The following is a 19,422-nucleotide window of genomic DNA, read 5'->3' on the forward strand; positions in this document are numbered from 1 at the left end:
CACAGCAGGCTAGTATGCTGCAGAAGCATTACCATGTTGCCTGGCACATACGAAATGTCCTACAGCGCCAAATCTTGAATCCTTTCATTGGAAGCTCCACTGTCGACTGATAGAAGTGGGTTAACATGATCCCTTTGGTCATATTGCAGTTGCTTTAAAGAAGAATGTCCCACAGTGCCTCATATAATCTGTTTTCCCTGTCTCTCTGTCTCAATCATAAATGTCTTGCATCCTTTTCTTAATTAATGCTTCACTGAAATACATGAATAAGCAAACATCTTGTAATATGTGTTCCTCTGCACAGTGCAGATATTGTTTAGTAGTGCTTTCCTTTTGAAGATAGTTGTTCAGAGGAACTGTACTGATCTTGGCTGTTAGAAGGTCTGGCCTATTATGGAGATATGTGAATGGCCAGCAGGCATATTTTACTGCAATCCCAAAGTGTGTAATTTTGCTTTTAGTCTCAGAACTTTGATATGAGACTTGCTAAGCAATGGCCCAAATGAATTTGAGTGAAATTGATAAGATTCAGTTTATTTATATGAAGCATTCTGGATCTTTTTGGAGCATATGTTCAAAAGAGTTGTAGAGTGTAATGTAGGACAGCTATAAATAATGATTAAAAACACATAAAACACAGTCATGGCACAGCTGTAGCTAATTTGCAGGCATTTAAGCTTTGTTGCTCTTTTGGAAACACAGGATCGAGTCTAGCCTGCCCTGATCTCATTCTCTGCTGGTCTCACATATAATCTTAATATCTTTTGAACATTTTTTAAGAAAATGTAAGTGGTGCATGCCCATGCAAAACCGACCACCACAATGCTATATAGAATGTTGTGGATGGTTCACTTGGTCAAGGGTGTAGGTTTGGTGTGAAAGTTGGTAGGGACATATTGCAAGGATAATATTCAAAATGTTGGTGTTACGAAAATGAGAGGAAGTCAGTCTGGTAATATAGGCAAAATAACATTACTAGCCTACCTCACATAACGAGTCTCATTTCTTATTTCTCTGCCCCACTGTATTAAATATTAGCCTTTTTTAATTTCTAAAGAATAAACAAATTTAAAAAAACTGACCAGTAGGTCTGCATGGTTTGAAGGTAAAATGTGATTTGTGATAAACTTGGATAATGTCATAGCGATATACAATGCACCTAAGAATAATGGGTCAACGTCTAATTAAATTTTTTCATGAAGTTTTCAAGAAAATTATATCCCAGCGAATGAAATGTGGTCTGTAAAATGTATTCTCCATATTAAACAAATGAAAATCTAAACAAAGGGCAGGGTAATTAACAATTTACATCTGCAAAATGACATCACAAAATTAACAAATTATGGGGAGAATTGAGCATTGATGTTTTTGCCCACTTTCTGCTTTCCAACTCCCCTCACTCCCACATAATCTTTTTTTCATATTGCTTATTTAAATGTTGCATTTTTATCTGAAAAGGAGGCCTCCTAAGCAAAGTAGGCTTTAGGATTAGCCTACAATTTATAACTTTTTTTATCACAAATGCCTTATTTTATTGACAAAACATTATTTTTCAAACTATCCTGATGTTCTTCTTCAGTGTGCAAAATAACATATTTCTTGCGATTTATACTAGCATCTTTAAATCCTGAAAATCCTTGTTCAAATTGAAGGTGTTTTCCTCAAGAGGGCATTTTCTCAATGAAAAAGCAGAATCCTCCATTGGTCTGCTTGCAAAACTCAGGACATTTTTTACTTTTAGGATCGTCCGCAAGTTACCTGTAACTTGTCATGTTGACAAAGCAGGCAGAGACGAAGATGATAAAGTTGAGATGAACCCAAGTGCAGTTTTATTCTACAAACGTGAAACCATAATATATGTGATATATGAGAATATATCAAATTACCAATGGAAATCCACCCGTGTAATGTCCAGAAAATATTAATAAAAAATATTACAAACGAGGTAGGACAATAATTTACACATAAATAATTATTCTAAGGACTTCTAATAGTTGTTAAAATGAAAATAAAAACATAGTATAAAGTTAAAGTATTTTCTGTGTGGTAAAATTTCATCCTGGGCATTGCTATTTGGTTGCTAAGGTGTTCTGAGTGGGTTTTTAGCATGTTGCTATGCAGTTGCCAGAGTGTTCAGGGTGGTTACTAGGTGGTTGCTTACAGGCTATAGTCTCCTTCAATGTAACTTACACTTACAATGTAGCACTTAGTAAGTCTGGTCGCTTAGAAAAGTAACAGTACACCTCTCCTCAATAAGTTGAGGCATTATTCAAGTTGGTAGTGCAATTGGAAGTTTAGAACTTAAGATTGGGGGTTGTCCCATTCATAACCCTAAGTATAAGTGACAGTAATTGTGATGCTAGCAAGTAATGATAATACAAATAAAAATATCTTAATTAGCTTATTTGAACACTTCATTATCATGGTTGATTGCATCTTTGTGAATTAGTTCACAAATAAACGTACAAATGCATACATACATGTATCACATTGACACGCTTTAAGTGTTAAAATATGACAAGCTTTAGAGGACACCACACAAAGGCAAAGCTGTAACTCTATATATTCAATATTTTTTGAACTTTCATTTTGTTGGTAGGTTTGTTGGGATCAGCGGTGGAGCAGTCGGGTCAAGTGAATCTGTGAGTCTCAGGGACTTGGCGAGTTTATTAATGTCTCTAGGCACAACCTCCTGACCCTGTCAAATCAAATCGTCTGTGTGCTGATCCACATCCTCAGAAAGAACAGCCTCAGATGATAGATTTTGAGTGAACTGCAACCCTTTCAAAATGACATGTACCATAGTGCTCTCATTGCTCAAAAGCTAGTTAACCCCCATCGCCTCTTTGACACAAAAGTGAGAGACCTGGAGTGCCATTTTATTTTTGTCCACTTTCCACTATATAAAAACCATTTGTTTATAAAACACCATTAGCCCACATTCTCATGCTGTATCCAGGGGCAAAACAGCCCATGTCTTTTATTTCTGTGTTTCGGGTCCCTTAGAATTCAGCTCTTTTGGACCCTGCATAGCTTTGAAGACTGGGGTTTGCTTTGTATTCAGCTGGGCTGTTTTTTTTTTTCTCTGCCTGTGATGAACCCTACTCAACAGTGTGTTAACTGAAATGGGAAGTGACAGATTCACTAAGGGGTAATCTTTCTTCCAAAGAAACAGATATTACCCCTTGCTTGCACATTATTATATGGCCCAGCAAGTAAAACCATGAGACCCCCAACAATATACCCGTTTTTATCGATTTTTGTCAAACTAATTTGACCAAAATGGGGTTCTGTGTTATTAAGTAGTGAAGGTCAGTTGAGAATGTCTGTTGTGTGTGTTTTTGTAGCATTTTGCTGTGTCGAATGCATGTGTACCCCTGCAGATTTGTGCATCACTACAGATTGCATTATGGGCCTGCTGAGATGGATTGCTGCTCAAGTTGTTTTTATTCTGCAGCCTGAATTACTACTCACTTGGGCTCGGCAACATATCGAATTTTTGTTATGTATCCACAATGTTTTTGCTAGCAATGTAAAATTTAGCAACATAAAGTTTCAGTTCACCCAAAATTGTCTCATGATTTACTCACCTTTAAGCCATCCCAGATGTGGATTACTGTCCTTCTTCAGCAGAACCGAAATTAAGATTTGTATAAGCCCATTTCTGCTCTGTTTGTCCGTACAATGCAAGTAAACTGGTGCCATCAGGCTACTGGCTATTTGACAGTCCAAAAGGCATATTTAGGCAGCATAAAAGTAATCCACACAACTCCAGTCAATCAGTTAATGTTTTCTAAACCGATTCGATACGTTTGTGTTAAAAAATTACAATTAAAACTTTAGAAAATTTCAAAAATCACTTCCTGCCAGCAATCGATGCATCATGGTACCGTTGCTTGATGTAAGCTCAATGGCGTGTTCAAGCATGAGGTCAGAAGCATTGTTTACAACAGAGGAACAAACGTAACGTTGGAGTTAGTTAATTTCAAACAACAATCCAGCACTGGCAGGAAGCAACGATTTAAAGTTAAAAACTTTTGAAGTATCAATTTGTTTCTTGCACAAACCTATCAATTTGCTTTAGAAGACATTAATTGTTCAACTGGAGTCATGTGGATTACTTTTATGTGGCCTAAATATTCCTTTTGGACCATCAAACAGTTAGCAGCCTAATGACACCAGTTTACTTGTATTATATGGACAAACAAAGCTGAAATGGGCTTATAATATTCTTCACTTTAGTTCTACTGAAGATGGACAGACATACACATCTGGCATGGCTTAAAGGTAAGTAAATTGCGATCCTTCCTTCTTTCGCAACTTACAGTAAGTGTGCAAGAGCGTCAAGATATATGTGTTCATGGCATCTCTGATTTAAACTTCAGTAGCATAATTGTCTTCACAGTTGAAAAGTTCAATACATTTTCTTGAATTAGTTTAAACTTTTCATTGCAATTAGTCGATTCAGAAGTAGGTTACCACTCTAAAATGTTCACCGAAGCCCCCGTGTGGCATTATTCGTGCATTCAATTGTTTTAGTAAAATATTTATGTTGTAACATATATTTAAATATACATATTTAGTTAAATATAATTTTATCATGGAGAATATAAATTAAAATTTTTAAATATATTCCATTGTGGTAATGTAGTGAAAATCAGTGTGGATTACATTTATTTATTTTTACTGGATTTTTATTTTGTTTTACATTTCACTAGTTCTGGATCTAATTGACAACAGTTGATGTTTAGTTGGAGTTCTGGTTCTTCTGATTTAAAAAAACAAAACAAATCACCCATTTAAACTATTTAAGGGCAAATTCATAACTATCAAGATATAGATTGAATATCGTTATAAGGCTGAAAAGTACAGAGATTTTTTGAGATATAATGATGTAGTGATATTTTAACTATATTGCCCAGCCCTACTAAACCCTGTGAAGTTTTATTATATTATACAGTAGATGTTCTCTCTACTGTTAGATATAGATATTTACTCTGCCAAGCGATAGTGGCCTTTAATCAACCTGATGATTCTAAACATTGTGCTATTTTAGTTTAAGGTGGTGTGAGAGGGTTCTTTTGATGATGTAGGACTATATTGAGGTGTTTTGTCTTCAGCAGAGAGCATTGTGTGCTGTTCTGTGAGGTGTTAGGAGTCAGGGGTGGGCGTAATGGAGAGGGGGAGGGGCCAGGCCATTAAATAAAGTGTTCATTGCTGGCTTTAATTAAATGGTTACTGTGATCAGAGTGGAGCGGGAGATTGGATTGTATGACATATCTCTAGCCTCCGCTGAGAGCTCGCATCAGCTGTGTCAAAGATATCAGGGACGGAGCATAAAGTCAATTACAGCTCCAACAGTGAACAGATAGTAGAGGGGAAAAACACTCCCAAGTGCTGTCATTTGAGAACATTTCACACACATTTATGACAAACTACCACAGAGGGGGTTGGAAAGGAAGGCAGGTGGACGTGGCTCAATTTGGACTCAGGTCTACAGTAGAGGTCGGGTGGGAGAAATAGATATTTCAAAGTATTACGGTGAGTTACCTCATGATACTGGACCAATTTTCTAACATTTAAGAGTCTATATTGGTAGTTACAGTTTTCCACTGTAAAAAAATATTTAGTGCAAGTATATGAGTAAAGAAACACTAAACATTTTTTTATTAATTTTTTTGGGTGCAAAGCACTGATGTCCAATAAAGATGAACAAGAAACAAGTGAGCAAATATCGCAATACATCACAAAATAATACTATATTGTGATTCAGATATCATTAGAATATTGTATCACCATGTCGCAGTGTTGGCCTCAATGTGTTAAAAGGTGCCTCTCAAGAAAACCTTGTGATTGGAAGTGGAGATTAATCCTGGGAGGCAGATATTGTTTTCTTAGTGCTCGCCGCTGTAGATTGAAAGGGTACTTTAGGTGCTTGAGGTCACAACTTCACCCTCAAATTATTTCAAAGAGGACTTGAGGAGCCCTTCACCATGGTGGATGCTGCTCCCGAGGCCCTCTCAAGTCTGAACTTGATGAGGCAGTTCACAATATGCTTGTTTAATCAGTGCAATTAAAATGGGTCTGCTTTGGCATGGGATGGTGCTTAAGCTAAAGACCATGTCCTTTGAGAGCAGAGGAAATCCTGTTTGTGTGTGTCTGCCATTATGTCTGAGTAAAATCAGGAGTCTGTTCAGACCAGTGGTCTGTTGAATTTTGCCTCACGGAGAATAATGTTAGATCTCGATTTCCTCTGGGAAAGCACTTAAAATGTATGAGCTGAGCTCTGGCCATAGTTTATTTTGTTTGTCACTGAATTACTTGATATGGTTGTCACAAATATGAATGTCACAGAACCGGATAAACAGCTTTTCAAGATCAGATCGAAAATTGTGATTAAACTTCAAAAATAAACCATATTTGATTACATTTTTTTCCAGATATTTTTCACCATAGATGAAAAATCGCAGGTCATACATCTATGTTTTGACAATGTAATTGATTTTCTATTGATGTAGTACCCAGCTGGACTCAATTCTTAATTCTATCACGGAATTTAATGACAGAAAATAAAAGCAACTGGATCTCCGGAAGCCCCCTGAGATGAAAAAGAGCCAATACGACGAGAAGTGAAACCTCTGCCATCAACAAGAGCAGTCCATATTAAACAACATTTATGAACGCTCTCAAAGGTATAGTTCAGCCAAAAATTTGAATTCAGTCATTTTTTACTCATCAAGCTCAAAAGAATCAAAAAGCTTCAGTCACCATTCACATTAAAAAATATATATAGTTGCAATGAAATTAAATGGTGACTGAGGCTGTCCTTTTGTGTTCCATGGAAGAAAAAAACATTGTTAGGTTTGGAACAAAATGAGGGTGAGTAAATGATGGCAGTGGAAGTGGAAAAAAATTATTGGATAAGGGATCTGGACATACTTGCTCAGTAGCATTGTTTTCCAGAAGAAGCTAATTCCCAAGCCCCTGTCTGGCTTTTGCTTGTTATCAGGGTATGCAGTGTACATAGCGTATTTAACCTGCGATTAATCTGCAGCCACTCCAGAGCTGAGCATTTGTAATATGATAGAAAGTTTTGGATGAGCTTCAAGCCAGGTTTGGATAAAGGCCTCTATGTGTACCGCAGCTGAATGAGACAATAATTTTCAATGGGCTCCCTTTGCACACTTTTTCTGTCTCGCACCCCCTTCCCCACGCAGAGTGGTGAGGATTCAATGGAATGAATGTTTGTTGATTTCCCTCTAAAATCAAGAGGTAGATTAGTTTGAATTGGTGGGGAATGAGGTGAGGAGGCTAGGTGCTCTTGCCCAAGCCCATATCATATTTCCTGTGTGTGCGCACTGGAGGTGCGAGAGAGAAGCCAATGGTAATTACCGTGTTTCTCTGGTGCGGTTATGCTACTGATACACATCCATGCTCCCATTATCCCACAGATCAGCCAAGCAGTTTGTGTTTGCATTCGGAGAGTATTAGATTCCAGATCTGGCTTAAGACGTTTGATGATAATGAATGTTATAACAAAGGGAATTGTGTCAGTGTTTGCAGGCCTGACTGAGTTGCTTAATTAGCTGATTCTAACGAGCCAGGATTGGCCTTTTGAATCAGCGTTTTCACATGACTGTCCAACTGCCATGCCGAACTGACTGTTCAGAGCCCCCCTGCGGTGGCCGATTTGCACTTTTTCTGTGGAAGCTTTTGCCAGAATGTGAAATTACTGTGGCTGATCCAGCCATTAAAATTAGCAGCTCCGGTTTGGATTGAAAAACAATCAGCACGCGTCTTAAATTGCATCACATTTAAAGCACCTCTGCCACAGCAATCCACATGCAGATGGACATGGCCATCTTTTAATGGTCTTTTGAATGTCATGAACCATGAGCGTTGGGTTTTATTACGGCATGTACATTTTTTGAGATTCCTGTGTTCTGTTCCATTCAGTTGTGCACTGTGTTAAGAAATGCATCAGGGCTTCAGATGAACCCAAAACCAGCTTAATTATTTAGGTATTCCTTAAGATTAGCAGACTTTTTTCAGGCAACCCACGACTAGTCGTTTTTGAAAAGCATTTTTTTGCACATCCCTAAAATAAGGACAACTTCATAGTAAAGTCCAACCTAATTATTAGTAGTTCAGGCAACCAGATGACTAGTCGTTTATGAAAATATGTGGTTTTGGCAACCTGGTCTCATAGTGAAAACCTGACTACTGTATATACATTTTTCTCCAGGTACAATTCCCTGCAGTTTCCAGGTGAAATGAACACTAGAGGCACTACAACAACTATGTGTTTTTTTCCCTTTCACTCAAATCATGCCTTCAGTGGTTGATTATGACTTTATAAATCCTTTTTTTTTCTTTCTGTTACTCAGACCCTGCTATGTTATAATAGCGATACACTTTTATAATGCTTCTTTTGAAAAACGATTCCTTTCAGTGCTTGTATTACAGAACCACCTACATATATACACCTATTACAAAGTGAATAGCTTGTGCAGTCATTCACCTCATAAAGCGTTGGACTTGAACTTGGAGGACCGCAGTTCAAGACCAGCCATGGACTCTGACACATGCCAACAGAGTCATAGAAGCGACACAAAATGGCATGGTTGCTTGAGAAGATGTGCTTTTCATTTCGCTTTGGCATTTTAAAACCCAATTGGTTAGGTTCAGGCATTGATAAGGTAAGGATTTATTTTTTTACATTTCATTTATATTTTAAAACACTATTGGTTAGGTTCAGGCTAAAGTTTTAGGTTAGGGAGGTACATTTTAATCATTAAAATATCCATCTAAAATTCACCTTAAAACCTTGTCTGAATTTGACCCCCTTTGAATGGCTTTTGGCACACCCTGCTGGACATTTCACTAGAAACCTTCAGCCAAACGTAAATTTTGAATTGCAAAAATGGTCACGTAAATTTCATAATACCAAGATGAGCTTTGGACATCCCTAAAATAAGGAGAACTTCAGAGTGCTATTCATGAAGCACATGTCTCCAAATCAACCATCAATGTCTTTATGCAAATTCCAAAATATGGCTGAATTTTAATCCGCAGACACGACAGCCTTGACAGAGACCACATGGTGTGCGAGGGAGAGCAATAAGCCTTTCCCCTGCATCAGCTCTTCGCTCTTACCGACTGTAACACAAAACTACATTTAAAGCATCAGATTTTGTGGGGCCTATATGCGGCCTCAATAATTGATGAGCTTGGCTGAGTGTGGAGGTTTGGAGACTCGTGCCACTTTACTGCAATGCCAGAGAAAAAGAGAGAGGTGAAAGTGTTAGATATTCTCTCACACAGTGTAGGTTGTTATGCTGTACCACCCACACTTTAGAGCAAGTTAGCTGTGAAATGTATTCATTGTATCATGGAAAATGGAGGCAAGGAATTGCCTGTAATGTCTGACAGCAAGGGCAACTAGCCAACATCTCCTGCATTATTTCAATTTTTTTTTTTTTAAGTTGTTATTATAGGTTTGGAAAATAGGCAGCAATTTCATTATGGCATAATTTAGGAAGAAATTGCCCACCATTGAGTGACCCCACCACAGAGCATCAAATGGGAAGTCAGCTCAAATAAACTTAATAGTGCATTGACTCAAAGCAACATCGCTGAGCCCCTGAGCGCTGCTCCTTATCCAGCGGTTTACGCACTACCCCTGCCCTACCTGCTACCCTCCTTTCCCTCCATCTTTTATCTCTTCATTTGTCTTTTATCCTCTCTTCTCTCTCATGAAACTGTGAGGCAGCTACTGTATATTTGTGCCTCAAGGCAAAGCGTTAAAAAAAAAAAAGGGGTAAAAAGTCGATTGGCTCCAATGTATTGGAATGAGCCATGCGAACCAATGGAGTGTGCCGCTGGCCCCTCCCATCTGCATATCTCCACTTCTCCGCAGCTTGTGAGAAAGCAGCGTGATGAATAACACAGAGGGGACTTGTCTCTAGGATTATTAATTTCTCATCTCTCTCTCTCTTTCTCTCTTTCTTTCTCTCCCCTCCTTTCCATTCCCTCGTTCTTCCACTGTGTGCTTACTCCTTGTGCGTGGCTTTTTGTTTCTTGCATTGCTGTTTAAAATGCTCATTTGCCTTCAGTGTGAGAGTGCATGAGTGTTGCTTCATGGAGCTGTGCAGCCTCTGTTAACACTGCCTGGTAGCTATTCTTCCACACAAGAGCTCTTGCATCACAAGGGGGTGAGTTGGTATCTATTAAAATCAATATAGTGCCGTGGGACCCGGGGCTAAGGCAGTGGATGGGGTCTTTATAATGAAATGTTCATTCTGAGTATGCCTGCAACTAAGGCTGACCTACAAAGGAAAGGGAATTTCTGCCATGGACTCCAGTTGAGTGCACCTGTGTGCGATATGTGTGTCCCTGTATTTGTGTGTGTGTTAATACCAGAGAACGCCTGGGTCTCATAGTGCGATCAGTCCGCTACCAGAGCAGAGAGTTGCTTTGTTGCTAAACACCAGGTGTCCATTTATCACAGCTAATGGGGATGTGTGAGAGAGACCTTGATTTTGCTGGGTGGAATGGTGATGGCATGGAAATGCAAGCTAATGATGGGTAATTGAAATAGCAGGGAATTAGAGTTTGTTTTTGTTGCCATTTTCTCTCTCTAGTTCACTCTGTCCCTCTCCAAACCTTTGTTTAGAATATTGATGACTCTCTCAGTCTGCTAAAATGATAATGATTGTAATGACAGTGTGCATTGGAAAGTACTTATGAGAGCAATAACAACAAACAGTTGGACTAAAAGCTGCACTATGTAAGCTTTTTGGGGGGTTTAAATGTAACAAATTGCCATTAGTGATTAAGTACATAAACAATCAGTGTTCAAACAATGTCCTTACCTTACTCCGATTCATTTGGGTAAGCCTATAAAAATTATTTGTATTTTGAGCTGTTGGGTCGGATTTGTCACAAAATCGCTGGCTTATGCTGTTCCTCTTTGCGTCATGATGTCATGTCCGTAAACACAGGAAAGATGTACCAGCTGGTACAGGACACTGTTCAGTTCAGTCAGTCACAATCACGTAGTTTAGGATGGCATCGCTGCAGTCTGGATGGATTTTTATCAGTGATCCATTTGGCAAAGTTGTTTTCCTGCTATAATGTTTGGAATTGCATACAGTATGTTAGATAGGGTTGTCATACTTTTATGAATCGAACCTTACCAGTATATTTACCGATCGCGATCCATTGTCGGGGGAAGTTACTGTGCATGTTTACTAATACGTATGACTTCTGAAATAGACTTCTTGTAGGCTACATATTATTTTCATGTTTAAATCTACACTATGTAACTTATTTTTGTTAAAAAATAACAAAAATTGTATTAATGAGAGAGTGCAACAAAAATCCATCTTCCAAACAGTGTTTTCGGCCCAAATACACATTGATAAACCTATAATAATGATATTATATTATAAATATGTTAGAGCTGTCGAGACAGAATTTAATGGAAATTGCATACATACGTCTTTTGCCTGTGGGTGTTGGCATCATATCCATACACAGAGAAAATAAGATCCGGCTACATGTAGCACGTGTATGGTGTGGAAGTAGCTAAATCTGAAAGTTTGTTGTCACAACGAATGAGAAAAATTGACCATGGATCACTCAAAATGGCAAACCTCAAGGGAATCACTTTGTAAAAACAAAGAAACCCTGATCAGAGCAGAGTCTACAAGAAAAAGGAAAGTAACAGAGTTCATAATAAAACCCAAATCAACATGGGCTTGAATTTTCAGGGGTGGCAACAACTCCGAAATCTGAAAGGATTTAAAAGCAACCCAGAAATGGCTTTTTACATACTCAACAGGTAAGATATTTTATTGATCTGAGTGTGTGTGGTGAAATACAATAATTGTACTGTTATCGGTGCAAATGTTTTCACTTGCTAACACACGTGTGTATTTTTCTTTATAATGGTAATAATTTACATAAATAAATCCTTTAGTCCTAGGCTTGCCAAGAACATGTGAGTCTTGAAATGATATTGACCACTGGTTAGTAACAATGACATTCTATAAATAAGTTACTACCGTGGTCTATTTGGCCAGAATGTCCTGCAGTTATAAAAACTTTACAATGTTTGACCTAATCAGACAAGCAATCGTGATGTCTAATGTTAACAAACGTTGTCTAACTTTTGTATCGTAATTTATACTCAGTATTTCGTCATGTAATTTTCATTCATTTTAGTCAGTTTTACTCTGACAAAAATGACATACATTTTAATGTCAACAAAGTATATATTTTACTTGATGATGAAAGTGTCAAACTGTAACAGACCAAACTTTTATCAAATATTCAAATATATATATAAAAGAAAATTGTAGAAACATTTTCTAATGTAAACATGTATCAAACATACATTATAAATGTACATAGGCCTACTGTCCTTGTGAAAAACGAACGCATTGATGGATGTATTAAGCTACTTTTTAGAAGTTAGCCTTTATTCTGAATTCGTCATGCTTTTCATTTTCTGTGAAAGGATACATTGCATGTAGCCTGTTTCTTATGGTTCACAACACAAGTTACGCAATGAAAATTTTGTGCAGATGTAAGTTGTTCCATAAATGCTGTGGATATATTGATGAATCTCATGTATAAATAGAATGCATTTGAATGAGGTATTTACCCATTTTAAAGCGGTTCATTTTGCCTGTGTAAGTGCATTCAACTCATGCAGCTTAAGCAGAGAAATGCCAACACACTGGATTAATGTATTAGATGAATCCATATCTAATATCTTGTTACATTTACAGATTATCAAGATGTTTCTTCTTCTGTTTATATCTTGCAGTATAATCTTTATCGTTATATTTTTGTCAACAATATGCTTTAATAAAATAATTTAATTATTGTCATGATATGCAAATTTTTCATCTCGTCTTCGTTATTGTTGACAAAAACAAAGGTTTTCATCAGTGATTTTGTTGACGAGATTAATAATATAAAATTATTTAGTCTTATGTTGAAATCAAATCAGCAGTATCACAAGTTTCCCCTTTTAAATTGATAAGTATAATACAATACAAACATTAATAGTCGATAAAACACTTGAATAAACATATTAAAATATGTACTTGAATAAATATATTAAAATATACTGGTAACAGGTGGTGATTGAGGAGAGTTCCTTGTTCTCTGTGTAAATGTGCTTTGAGTGTAGTGTCAGAAAATTAATTAATTCAAAATATGTAAATAAGAGAGTTATTTATCTTCATCAAAGCAAGTAGTATTTCATTTTTAAATGTCTAATCGTATAACATAATAATATCAACTTGAAAATAGCACATTATGACTCCGGATCTTGATTTCTCCCAGTCATGATCACACAGGTGATGTCCAGGTAACCTCAAATCATGAGATTCATCCACCAGAGAAGTAGTGTCGAAACACGATGGACATAAAGTGTTCTTCCGCAATTGCTGGCAATTTTACATTTCAGCCATAGATGTCGCTATGGAGCACAAAGTTGTGTATTGCAGCTTTAACACACTTGCTTGGGCACCTGCTATAAAGGAATACTTTTGAATTGCTGTTCACTATTTATGATTTAGGAAAAACTAACAGTGACTACCACATGGCCTATCTAAAAAAATAAATAAATATGAAAGCCTGTAATTTTGTTCCAAACTGCATTTTGTGTGTTGTTTAATCTCCCACTTTGTAGTATACATTGTATTCTCCCTATCGTCATAAACAAAGTTTGATCCTCTTCATAAGCTGTCATGCCTTTTTTTACCCTCATTACATTGTTTTCAGTTTCTTTGTTCAGTTGAAAATGATTTTGGAAGCGATAACAATAGCAGGATAAATTGAAAGTGTGAGCAAGTGAGGTAGAGAGGGAGAGAGAGAATACCCCACATTTCTGTTTATATAATTTAGTGAGTCATAACGTGGGTGCATGAGGCATTATGCAAGTTCTGCTTGAGCTTTGAAAAATTGGTTATCTCCACAGCACCTACAAGGTATAGAGTTGGATGCACCTTGGTTGAGGTGTGTCCTCAGCCCCAGCAGTGCGGGGAAATGCCAGGGCATCTCAAAGCAGACAGCCCTTCTGGAGGAGGACAGGCGTCTTTTTTCTCGAGCCGTCAGAGCTTTGGATTGGTAAATCTTGTGGGCTTGACCGGATATAGGAAGTGAAGAGTTACATGAGGGTGAATAATCACAGTGTGCAGAAGAGGGTATTTCACAGGGCCCTGCGTATGTCCCTGTGCCTACTTTTCACCCTGCCGCTCATTAAATGCTGAATACATCATGCAGATTTCTGCCCATCCTCTCATTTCAAATGCAGCTCCTCTTGACAGAAATTAGAAAAGAGAATATATAATCAAAGTAAGGCTGTTGTGGTTGTGTGGGTGTGTATGTGTCTTTCTGTTTCTATTATTTATTTATATTTTCATGTGATTAAAGCCATTTTAAAACCACAATATTATGATCGAATAAAAGGAACAGTTTAAATTTAAGAACAACATTAAATCAGTGCAAGTTTTGGTAACACTTTCTATGAAGTCCATATTTATAATGCATAGTAAAGACATTATACATGCATTATACTGCATTTGTAATGTCTCACATTATAATACACCTTATAATAAGTTATAACTTCTCATAAATAATTATAACTACAATTATAATACATTATAAGACTTCCCCTGTTCATAGTTATACTTAGAGTATAATGCATTATAACACAAGCAACCGGACTCATCAAGCCGGACAACTTTCAAAATTACAGTCAATAGCGCTGCCCAATAGGAAGTCAGCCATTTTAGGTTGAATGTGCATTTTTAAATTGCAGACCCAGAACTTTTGAATACTCCTCCAAGGGGTTTCATTTGACTGCCACCAAACCTGGCAATATTATGCCAAGACACTGAAGATGCTAAGCGAACAGATTTTTGATATTTTTAATGCATCCATGTGATGCGCCCCAATTAACAAACATACCGCTGAATTTGTATAAAAATCACACAATGCACACAGAAGAAATAAGGCACTTTCTGTTTTACATTTTTGAGCATAAATGTATTGCTTCGCCATGGAGACACCGGGTATTATGGGTCATGGTCATAGCACCACCAACTGGCAGCAGGAAGTATGGCACTTTTAACAGACTTTGAAATAGCCCTCTTATGTTTACATGAATTGATTCAAAATTCTTTAGAATAATGTCAAGACACTGTTGATATAACAGTGTCAAAGGACTATCTAAATTAGTGTTGCCATGGCAACACATTCATTGTTATTATTCCTTTCTTCCTATATTTGGGTGTTCTTGAGGCACTTGGCATACTTACAATTTCATAAAATTTTGCTTACACATGAGAGTTGTTGGCCATTAGGGCTTGGCAAAATTTAATGTATGGGCATTTAGGGGGGCTTTGTAGCACCCCTTTAAAATGGGCATGTAAGGCAGCATGTGTAGCACCCCCATTTCCACCTACAGCCACCAAACTTGGTACATATATATTTCTCATCAAGCCAGACAACTTTCATAATTATAGTTATTAGCTCCACCCAACAGGATGTCGAACATTTTAGATTTTTTAATATTGCAGTCTCTGAACTTTTAAATACTCCTCCTAGGGGATTCATGAGACTGTCACCAAATTTAGACAACATTATTCCAATACATTGAAAATGCTAAATTGAGAGCAGATTTTTCATGGCAAGGCATCAAATTAATGGTGAGAAATGGGTAACAGGAAGTGTCTCATATTGTCTGTGTGCAATGTGTGATTTAAACCAAAATTTAAATGTATGTTTAGTCTTGGGGCTAATCACATGGATGTGACTATTTTGGGTCATAGTACCACCATCTGGCAGCAGGAAGTGTGGCTCATACAACAGACTTTAAAATAGTCCTCTTATATTAGCACAAAAGTGTTTAGAATAATGTCAAATGCCAAATGTATGTGTCCACTTTGCATTGTTTTCCGAAAGCCACCAGGTGGAAATGGACCCATGGTGCTTGGGCCTGTCATCGCTGCTTGCAGCTATATTTTAACAATGTAGCTTTACAAGCATTTTTCATCATACCTCAAAATTGACATTGAATTGCTGTTGTTTTGTATTTTGTGCATGTGTAATGTATATAATTTCCTGCATGATTTGTAATTATAACCACTTAAAATATCTTATGAATGTTTATAAGAAGACATTGATATTGTCACTTTACTTAAAGCATACCTATTACTGTATATTTATTACAAATATAAATAATACATAATAACTTCTGCAGATAAAACTGGATGTTGTTGGTGTTATAATGCATTACACCTTAAGTAATAACTATGAATAGGTAAGTATTATAATTGTGGTTACAATTATTAATGAGAAGTTATTACATAATATAATATATATTATGAGACATTATTAATGTATTCTAATGTCTTTAAAATGCATTATAAATATGGGCTTCATAGAAAGTGTTACCCGTGTTTCTTTTTTAAATCTGAATGATTCATCCTTGCACATCATTCCAAATTAAAAATGTTTTGCTTGGTAATTTTTTAACTCTGAAATGACGTTTTCCCCCCTTACTGACTACACTTAGGCCTCATGGGCTATTGGATAATGTTAACCAATTGACAAATAGGTACAGTATTTAGGGATTGAGTGCATTTACATGCACAGTCTTACACTGATTATACCTTATAAGCTGACAACTTGTAAGGTCATAAACAGCTTATGCCAAAAAATTATTGGCACATGTAGATATTTGCACAATTACCTTGCATTTGCAATGCATGTAAACACCTTTATTGACATTCTTATCGACTTATTCAATGTGTGCATGTGTTGAGCGCAAAAGCAGAGAATAACTAGATGATTTCAAGTCTCATGTTTAACACATATATCTTGCATTGTCATATTTTTGGAAAAACCTGATTTGTATTAGTTTTATTATTCACATGTTCTTATACAGTTTTTACAACCATATGGATAAAATTGTATTACACCCAACATTTTTTCTTTTTGAAAGTCTTGATTTACTCAGAAATAAATCACATTACAGGAGTACAATAGTTTGTGAATGGGGGATTCATGTTGACTTTAATTTGACAGTAATACATGAATGCGAATCCAAAAGCAACACCCGTTTTAAAGCAACAGAAGCTCTACAAAGCAGCTATGAATAAATAAAAAGCATCCCTTGTTTTATATCTGATTATTCCCCATGACTTAACAAAGATCCAGACTGTGCAAACTCTGTGTCTATTCACTGTTAAATATCCCCGGGCCAGAGTGATTATATGTTTCATCGTTTGGAAAATGCATGGCCCTTAAGTGTGTGAATGAAGTATAGTGTTAGATTGTTCCCTCTTTTATTTCCCTGGGAAGCTGGCAAGGGGTTGTGCCATACTCTGTTATCATCTGTGGGAGTTAAGTGCTGTGTGTTGAGCACAATTGAAACATGTTTATTGTGGTGTAACTGGTTATAGTCTTTTCTTGTCTTGTTTTGCCTGGGCCAAACAGTACACATTATGCTAGTTGCTTATGTGATTGCTAGCGTTTCACTTGCAGGAGGGCAAGAAGGGTGTCAGGGAAACCTCACACCGGGCAGATGTAATTTTCTATCGGTTGTGGAATGGAAATAGAAACATAGCATTCCACCTTGCGTCTGTGTGTCATACTCGTATTGAAATGATAATGGAGCACATGCCGATGTAACGGGGGCTCCGCTCACAACCCCACAGGGAGTTGAAGGAGAATACCACGTTCGATAGTTCTGCGCCAAATAACAAAACAAAATAAAACAAAAAGAGACTCTGCTCTCCTGGCAATACATATAAATGCAACCTCCTTAATGATGAGGGCTTTAAAAGGATCCATGGCCAGGCAAGGGAGTCATTACAGAAAACAACCCCTGTTATGACGTGAATTACTGTGAGTGAAGCATGCTGAGGGTGATAAAATGTAATTTATTTTAATACATTGAACTCTCACTTTAGCTGAATGAGGCAAGTATTGCTTTGTAAACATTTCCATATCAATAGTACGGTGCATCAACAAAAGATAAAGCCCAGATTGAACAAGGAGATAAAGCAACTGTTTCACAAGATTAAATAGAAAGTGATGCTAGCTTGGCAGCCACACTGTGTGTTGCATGGATTATTTATAATGGGTGCAAAAAAAAAAAAAAAATGCAAATCATACAATTACAAGCCGTAAAGCCAAGTATTAAAATAAGAGAGCAGAATTAGGCCTTTAGCAGATGTGATGAAATTAAATTAATTCAAATCTAAAATTTGCATATTGACATCAAAATGCCAGACTCAGTAGACTACACTATAATAAGAATAAATACTATTTTATTTATAACTGTCTTTTTTGTGTGTTTGTTTGTGTTCTGTGTATTTAAAGGGTATCTGGGTTTGTATTCTGTGTTCATAAAGCACAAGGAATTCATAGCTGCATTGAATATTTGTTATTTACAGCTTTTATAATTTCTCATAGGGAGGAAATTACCTCATAAAGAGTCCTGGATTTTCTCTGGCATGGAACTGCGTGTTGTTTTTTTATCTCTGTGTTGTGTAGAAGGCCTCTATAATCCATTTACTTAAAATTTGTAAGCACACAAATGACACCCAGCGCAGATGTTATGAACCCAGCATTTATGCAAGAGAAATCTTTTAATACCTTGAATATCTAATCTTTTTAAAATTAGAAAGCATTTCTGTGCCTGGGTTTTATAGTGCAAAAGGATAAAACAGAACGAGGCATTTAGCAAATGCATTATTTTTGCACATAAACTCATTTCACTGCCCCAAGTGAAAATAAACAAAAATGCATACATTTATGCTAATTTAACACTTGTTTATTATTTAAGCATAATATAAAAAATGTCAAATGCACACACCATCATGGATATATATATATATATATATACTGTATAAATTAGGGATGTCAAATGATTAAAATATTTAATCGTGATTAATCACAAAAGTTTTTGTCATTAATTGTGATTAATCGCAATATCTTTATAAACATGAGTCGCAAAATATGCATCCAGATGTATTTTTCAGTCATCCACACAAAACCTACCCCACCAACAGAGTTGAATAACAGTGCAAATGAACACAACTCAATTCAAATTCTTTGCAAAATATAGTATGTGTAAGTGTATTATGACAGGATTTATTTTCTTCTTTTTAGGGAGTTTTGACTGGCATAATCTTTACAGGAGCACAGTGGAATTAAATATCTCTCATCATGTGACTATTTCCATCACTCATGCAAAAAAGTCTGCATTGTCATTTACAAAAATACATCAAAAACTGCTTTTAGACCCCAGTCACAATTGTAACTGGTTGGATTAAATGGGTTAACCCATTAATCTACACATGACAGTGTAGATTACATGCAGTGTTCCAGCAA

The 19,422-nt window shown here is 36.6% G+C and overlaps 1 protein-coding gene across 8 annotated transcripts in view; it reads left to right on the forward strand.

Moving 5' to 3' along the window:
- The window catches only part of LOC127647278 (RNA binding protein fox-1 homolog 1), a 425,943-nt gene that overhangs the window by 275,503 nt on the left and 131,018 nt on the right, over window positions 1-19,422 (forward strand). The window contains exon 1 of one of the 8 annotated variants that reach the window (XM_052131440.1): window positions 10,080-10,214. The exons of the other annotated variants lie outside the window; for them this stretch is intronic. The gene's annotated coding sequence lies outside the window, so the exon portion shown is untranslated. Of the gene's footprint in view, window positions 1-10,079; window positions 10,215-19,422 lie in introns of those variants that run through there. 8 annotated transcript variants of the gene reach the window in all.

The sequence above is a fragment of the Xyrauchen texanus genome, chromosome 8, assembly GCF_025860055.1.
Source record: "Xyrauchen texanus isolate HMW12.3.18 chromosome 8, RBS_HiC_50CHRs, whole genome shotgun sequence".
Classification (NCBI taxonomy): Eukaryota; Metazoa; Chordata; class Actinopteri; order Cypriniformes; family Catostomidae; genus Xyrauchen; species Xyrauchen texanus.